This window comes from Callorhinus ursinus, unplaced genomic scaffold, assembly GCF_003265705.2.
Source record: "Callorhinus ursinus isolate GAN/ISIS: 27379988/994484 unplaced genomic scaffold, GSC_fseal_2.0 scaffold1, whole genome shotgun sequence".
Classification (NCBI taxonomy): domain Eukaryota; kingdom Metazoa; phylum Chordata; class Mammalia; order Carnivora; family Otariidae; genus Callorhinus; species Callorhinus ursinus.
In genome coordinates, this window is record NW_027397063.1 from 106,631,953 (window position 1) to 106,640,272 (window position 8,320).

The window sequence follows — 8,320 nt, forward strand, 5'->3', positions numbered from 1 at the left end:
AATCCCAGAGAAGAGAAAAACAGAATGATACATTCCAAGTGTAGTTAAAGTGAGATAGCTTGGTATTATACATGGTAACACTTAGCATGCTTAATAATAGCACCTGGTAGGCATTCACTCAGTATCTGCCTGATGAATAGCAATGCAATCAGTGGCTGTATTTCTGAAATATTTATTATAGCCAGTAAAAAGTTTTACCATTTAAAAAATATACCCCTCTCTCCACTATTTCATTCTATTAATAATTGAGCATCTACTAAATTCAGGCATTGAACTAGTTCTGAAGGCAGAGGGAAATGCAAAGGTAAAAAATACAGAATTATTACCCCTCAGGGGTTCACAGGCTAATGAATGAGACAGACTTTTAAACAAAATGCACATCTTTGAGGACCACATGGACATGTGTTCAATGGGATGTTGGCACACTCAGTAGAGACCATGTCACTCGCACCTTCTCAGGTGCTATATAATATTATATAATATATTTCTATCCTGTTTAATCAGATAGTTTAGGCTGGCTGGTTGTGTCATTTGCCCAGGTACACTTCCTGGCACTTCTGGAGGTTAATAAGATGCATTTTACAGTCTTGTCTGCAAGCTGAATGCATGGTAAATACAATTGAAAAGGTCAATTTAGCAAATTTTCACCAAGCAAAGCAGGGATTGATTGTTTATTACAGTTAAACACAGAGCCCAAGAGAGTGGTACACCTGAGATCCTCAACAAATATTTGTTGAATGTGTGAAAATAGTCCTAACGTGTATTATGACACTGTGCTAGGTGTTAAAGGAGACAGAAATGAAAAGGTGGTCCTCTATCCCTCAGCAAGGATAAAGCAAGTAAGTATGCAATTACAGCACAAATTTAAAGAATTATTGCATAAAATAAAAATTATTTTGTTTGAAAATATATATTACAACTCCATCATGAGATAACATTAATACCATTTTTTTTCAGAGGAAGAAACAAACTTCATCAAGAGGTATTGAAAAAGTTGGGGTGCTAAGGAATTTTCCCCTCCCTGTTGTAATTGCAATGAAGGAAAATTGAAATGTTGGAAAAAAGGTGAGAAACATAACAGCTCCTGGAAGATAGCACAGCATGTGCAAGAGCCTGTAGAGTTGCCCAGTCTCGAATTCCAACTAGAAATCTGATCAGGCAGCCTACTCTCCTCACTCCGTTTTCCAGTTGTCCAGACTGGATTGGTGATGAGTATTCACTGGTGGGTGTGGCTGAGGTAGGGTAGGTGCTAAGGTTGGGGTGGTGGGTGCCTCTTCATATAATATCTAAACAAAATGTAAACAGCAAATTCTAAGACATTCTATAATTAGCTAACTTAATGGTTGCCCATTAAATTTTCTTGCTGTTCTTAGTTCTGCTGCTTCTCAACAAGGGAGCCAGTCATATGAACTCATATAATTTTGAGATGTGTGGTTGCTGGGTTTACCTCAAGACTCAATTCCAGGGTAGATGAATATGCATCTGGGCACATATGGAGGAAAAACAGAATAATGAGACAGGTGGTATAATGTGATCAACTAACTATGATGATGATGATAATGATGATGACGATCATGATGATGGTAGGAGCTAACTCTTTCTAGTGCTTGCTATACACCAGGCATCATACTGGTTGTACGGACTTTCTATACACTAACTCATTCAATTCTCATAATTCTGTGATATAGATTATTATAATAATCCCGATTTTACAAATGAAAAAAAAAAAGAGATTTAGGTATCTTGCACAAAGGACCCCAACTAGCTTATGTCCACAAAACCATTATTTGAAGGTGGCTCCAGAGGCTACATTCTAAACCACTATGCCCCATGCTTCTTTAATCTCTGTGTCATATGTGGTTTGTCACTGTGTGTTAACTCAGAAATATAGGGAAACAGAAATAGAGGAAGACGGCTGTATGTTACCTCCCGCATTCTCTCAAGTTGAGGATTATGGTGGGAAGCCCTTGAGGCTCTGAGGGGTTTTGTCTGAGGGTATGTTCTCTCCTAGAGGTGTGCTTTTGCTTCTGCTATATCCCAGTGGTGTTTCGGACCGAAGACCACTTTTATGCTATTCTGTCGGTCTGGTGCTTTCCAACTCATGTATGCATTTTAAATAGGAAAAGCAAAAGAATGAGGATCAGTCTTGGTTACAGATCCTCAGTGAGCAATTTTCTCTAAACCTACAGCACAAGCCCAAACAGTCAAACTTTCTCTTGAGCTCTATTTGCCAGTGGTGAATTTTTTCCTAGTTCAGCCTTCACACTGTGGTGTGTCTCTTCAAAAGTTCCCATTTTATTGGTAGTCTCTGTTCCAATACTACAGCTTTGCTTAAGCTCATGGCTCATCTCCTGTCTCATTTTAGCAGGAGAAATCTAAGCCACAGTCAATAACGATTGGTAACTCACTCCTCTCTGGGATGCCAGAGAAAGTGTCAGCCTGTGTTTAATAGAGATTTCAGACTGTGCCTGATTTTGACCTCTAGTAAATTCTCTTACTCTCTTAGGAGCTACACTTTGCATTTACATAGCTTTTGGTTATACTTTAGCCAGACTTTGTAGGTATGCTATAGCAAAAGGGTTTTAAGATGGTCTTGGCAACATTGCCAGCAATGGAAATGATCTATTTTTGTTTTAACAACACACAATTTTATTATAAAATAAAATATTCAGGGAATAATGCTTTAACATAAACACAAAATTTAAAACAATTTTGAACTTTTATATTATTACTATTTGTTAGACCTAATTTACAACTAAATTTTTTATTTTCTATCTGAAATGATGTATATTAGTTATCTTTCTATCATATTATTGAATTCCAGATTCTCTTAAAATATGTTTAAAGTTTCTAATGCTGTCATTAGATAAAAAGAGATTCACCTAAAATGATGCCACCTCTTCTGCAATCCAGGCTCAGATAAATTTATTTTGGAAAATTATAGAAACAATCCTTTCCTTGAGTAGTGTTAACATGTTTGCTCAAATTGTCTTAGCTAATAGTTTATTCAACATAATTTGAGTTTTAATTCTTTTCATTATAACTGTTAAAAATAAACAGAAATTAGTTTTTAGAATTCTTGATTATGCAGGAATAGGCCCATAGAGACAGAGAAGCAATTTGAATGACAAAATATTTATCTAGTTTCAGCCCCCCTGTTCAGTCTACTCTAGGGGCAGCACCAGCTCATGGGCTCTTCAGTAAACTATGCTCATTTTTTTTTTCTTCAGCCAAGAATATATTGGTACTAATCTAGAAGTTTTAATGAATAGCATCAAAGGATTTTGGAGTTAGAAAGGGCACTAACGGACTATCTGCTCTTCACTCTAGATATAAATGAGGAAATTGAGAGAGGCCCAGATAGTGCCCAAAGTTACACAATGAATTCACACTTAGAACCAAAAGTTTCCTTCCACCTCACCAAAAATTGAGCAGTGATTTAAAACATTGTGATGCAATACTTTCATAACATTGTAATCTTAGCAATTAAAAAAATCTGTTTCAAATGATTCTAATGTTGTAAATCAATTTCTTAAAGTTTATTAATAAATTCTCTCTCCCCTCCAAACTTTCTCCCCAAAATAAATATCCCCTCATTTGAAGGTTGGGGGGGCAGTGTGTTAGGGCCAGGCCCCTAGTGTTAGGCAAACTGAGGCGCTGGGGTGGAATTTCAGTACATCTGAGTGGGTGGGGCCTGGTGTTGTGCCTGTCCCTTCTGTCAGCCTGGTCCTCAGGCCATGGGGGTGGGGTTGGAGTGCGAGGCCCTTGTGCAAATGCTGAGGTTCCTTCGTGTCAGCTGTCTGGTGTGAGCCAGCACGGGTCTCCTTTTCTTGCTGGAGCCAGAGACAGTGTAGTGGGACACCCTCTAAGGCTCCTCTGAAGCACAGGCCTCGCTCGCCCGGCATCCTTCCACAGCCCTGTTTGGCAGTCTGGCTCTGGTTATCTGGGGGGCAGACTGGGGGGCAGGGGCTGGCTCCAGATGAATGAATGAATGAATGGATGATGAATGGGTGGGGCCTCCTACGGGCAGGCGCGCGGGGCTGTCCCTGCATCATCGTCCTTTCAGGGAGGCACTCCCCCCCCCCCCCCCCCCCGCCTGCCCTCGGCCTCCTGGAAGGGAGTAGTAAACTTCACTTTCCTGCAGCACCCGCTCTGGACCGAGAAACCGGAAAGCAGTCCCACCAGCACTAGAGCTAGGCTTACCGCCTGCGGTGCCCCGCCCCCCCCCCCAAGATGGGCCACAGCAGCGGGAAGTGTGGTAGCGCACTGAAATAAAGCGCTCAGACACCAATCTGCATGGGAGAGGGGCGGCAGCTGAATATTTTTTTTCCTTTTATTTTGTTTTTATCAGAAATGCAAGGGCAGTTGCAACAAAGCGTGGGAAAGGAGTACAAAGAGATGGCAAATATCTTTTTTTTTTTAAAGATTTTATTTATTTATTTGACTAGGGATGGCAAATATCTTGAAGCGGGCTTGCATTCTCCCCTAGGCATAGGCACACAGGGAGTTAAGTCAGGGGATAAGAGAGGAGCGGGTTGTTTGGGCTAGCAGTCGCCAGGTGCAGAAAGGGGGGGACTGAGGGTCACATTCTTTCATAGCTCCTAACTTATGCCCTGCCCCTGGGGATCCTGGGATCCTGCTCCTACCCGGCCATTGCGTTCAATAGCCCGAGAACAGGAACGCTCCTGACGTTTCAGTTGCTTCCACAGTTACTCCTTAGGGTTTACAAGACATTTTCTAAGAATAACTCCACAGGAAGCTGGAGGGGTTGCGCAGAGGCCCAGGCAGAAGTCACTGAAAAGTCGCGGGCCGGGCATGACGTGCAGTCCATGAACGCGTCAAGGTCTGCACTCCAGGAGCTGTCCCGGGGGCAGGCGTGGTGCCTGGCACCTGCTCCTGGGCCCCGGCGCCCAGCAGTGCCAGCTCCCGGCCCAGCACCAGGAGCTGCGGGAGCTGCGGGAGCTGCGGGCTTGGAACCACGGTGCAGACCCGGCGGCCGCTGCCCTCTGTGTTCTAACATTCTACCTCAGTTTTAAGCACATATTTAGAGCAGAAGTCTAACTATAAAGAGGAAACTAAATTACTGTGTTACCACAGCAACAAAAACATTTAAAATGTTTATGTCATAGGTAACATAGAAGTTTATATATTCATCTATTCATCCACTGATACAGTGTATATGTCTGTATATATAATATATATAATATATATATTTGTGTATATATGTACTTGTAAGTAGGGAAAACTAATACAGCTAATGGAAAATTGAGCACAACTCTTGCCTAGATATAACCTAGTGTAGCTACCTGTTGGCCTGACAGGTGACAGACAGATGACATGGCTGGATGGGGAATATTTTATTCAGGAATCAGACATATGGGATGACAGTCAGCTATATTCCTGGTAACTTTCAGTGTCTATTTTATCCCCTTCAACTGCTTTGCTATTATTTTCTCTACTAGTAAAAAAAAAATTCTATTTTTCTCTGCATTTCATATGTTTGCATATCTCTGCCCATTCGATTTGGCTTTGTGATTTTCTGTTTGTGACATATCATGCCACTAGTTTGAGATGTGGTCACAGGGCCTGCCCCGACATGGAAATCAGGGAGAACTTACACTGTTCTTCACTGATAGCTCTATAACTTTCAAAGGGAAACTATATATTGCTGGTGTTTTGAGAGATTACTTTGTGAATGAAATCACTTGTGAGATAGACACAGGAAGGAAATACAAACTATTTTTATTCTGATAAGGCTGTTTTAAGGACATGTGGTGTTCCCTGGCAACAAAAGGTTTACAGAATGGTGCAGAATCAGGATTACCCTGTCTGTCTCAGGCAGAGCTGGAAAACCAGAGGGATCCCTGGTAGAGGCTTGCCCCTATAAAATGTACCCCACAGAAGAACTAGGAATGTGTACTTTCTGCAAGGCAAGCTGCCTCCCCAAAGAGACACAAAATGAGTGGACAGAGCCACTTAGGCCCAGTTCCTTTTTCCAGCTCAGTGGCTGAGTTAGTCATTCCTGCTCTCTGGGGCAAGCGCATGAGGGGACAGAACGGCCCGGAGTGCTCTTTACGGCCAGCGCCGTTACATGGGGATGTCAGGACAGGAATTGGTTGTGGTAGAGCCTGTTTTGTTTTCTTCCATTCTCTTCCCCTTCTCCCCTTAGGTTATAGAACCCCGGTTGCACTAATTCACAGTGAAGCCTGGAAGAAACACAACAGTTCCCCGAAGTGGTGACATGACAAAGTTCTGGTCCATTAAAAGTGAAGCATGCCAACTTCTTTTAAAAGATAACTGACACATATATTTGCTTCTCATTGATTCTCTCCTCCTCCCTTTATACTTGGCCTAGGAGACGAACCATGAGAGACGATGGACTCTGAGAAACCAACTGAGGGTTCTAGAGGGGAGGGGGTGGGGGGATGGGTTAGCCTGGTGATGGGTATTAAAGAGGCGCGTTCTGCGTGGAGCACCCGGTGTTATGCACAAACGATGAATCATGGAACACTGCATCAAAAACTAATGTAATGTATGGTGATTAACATAACAATAATAATAATAAAAAAACAGATCAAGTCCTTTTTAGTGGATACCTTTGGAAAGTAGATTTGGGGGAGTCGTCTTTATTTTATTTAAAAAATTTTTAAAGATTTTATTTATTTATTTGACAGAGACACAGCGAGAGAGGGAACACAAGCAGGGGGAGTGGGAGAGGGAGAAGCAGGCTTCCCGCTGAGCAGGGAGCCTGATGCGGGGCTCAATCCCAGGACCCTGGGACCATGACCTGAGCCGAAGGCAGACGCTTAACGACTGAGCCACCCAGGTGCCCCCCCTTTCTTTTAAAGATTTTATTTATTTATTTGACAGAGACATCATCTTTATTTCAGATGCTTCTTTATTGCTTGAATTTATTATAATAAACATTAACTTCATAACTTAAAATATTAAAGATAAACTTTTTAAATGTCTCCTATAGATGGCCCTCCCTAGGATGCCATATTTTAGGCTATAATTTAGGACTTCCTAACTTTTGAAGGAACATTAGCATCATTGGGAGATTTTCTTAAATTGCAATGTAGGGGACCCACTCCTCTTCCCTGCCCCTCCACACTGATTTATTTGCTCTGGGGTGGGATCTGGGTATGGGATCTGGATGGGATCCAAAAGTCTCTTAGGTCTTTGTTGTGTATAGTGCAGGATGAGAACCAATGGACTTCATCACCAACTCCTCACTGGGGCACATTAGTGTCACCTGGAATGCTTTGAAAAACCCTGAGTCCTGATTGAATCTCAGAGCAACACCTCCCAAATCTGGAGTTCCTTAGGTGGTTCCAAGGTGCAGCCAAGCTTGGGAACAGCTGTTACTGCCCAAAAATCTTTTGGAAACTTTCTTCCAATTTGCAAGTAAGCTGATAAAATAAACTTTTTTGTTTTATCTATGTCTTAGCCAAATAAATAGGGTTGCTAGATGACATACAGGATGCCTGGTTAAATTCAAATTGCAAATATCAATTTTTAGTAAAAGATTGTCCCATGCAATGTTTGAGACTTGCACACATAAAAAAATATTCATTGCTTATATGAAAATCACATTTAATTGGACTTCCTGTATTTTGTGAAATCTGGCAACTCTACAAACAAAATACAAAAATCACTGAAGAGTACTTTAAACCTTCTCTGTATGTAAAGGAGCTTTAAGAAGATTGAATACTTGGGGTGCCAGGGAGGCTCAGTTGGGTAAGCAGCTGCCTTCAGTTCAGGTCATGATCTCAGGGTCCTGGGATGGAGTCGTCCCCCCTCCCCACACTTTGGGCTACTTTCTCAGCGGGGAGCCTGTTTCTCCCTCTGCCCCTCCCCCAACTCGTGTGCACGCGCACTCTCTCTCAATTAAATAAATAAAATCTTAAGAAAAAAAGAAGATTGAATACTTAAGGAAGAAGCAAAGAAAGATCACCTTGTGAATGCTCAGTAAAACAATCTACAAGTTGTCATTACTTATCTCTCTTCCCCAATATTCCTAGATTTTTAACTGGCTCAATTCCTTTGCTGATTTCCCCTACCCAACTCAAAAATAAGCAAATAACTCTTCAACCCCACTCCTATCTCTCCCACTCCACCCTTAATCCTTCCTTCTTTCAGCCAACTAAGATTTTGATCATCTTTTTTTCTGAACCACACAGAAAAGATTCTAAACCAAGGAAATGCAGAGTTGGATTGGCTTGTGTGTGTGTGTGTGTTTGTGTGTGTGTGTGTGTGTGTGTGTGTGTGCGTGTTGTGCCCTTAAGACTCTTTTTTAAAGGTATCATCCTGTTTTTAT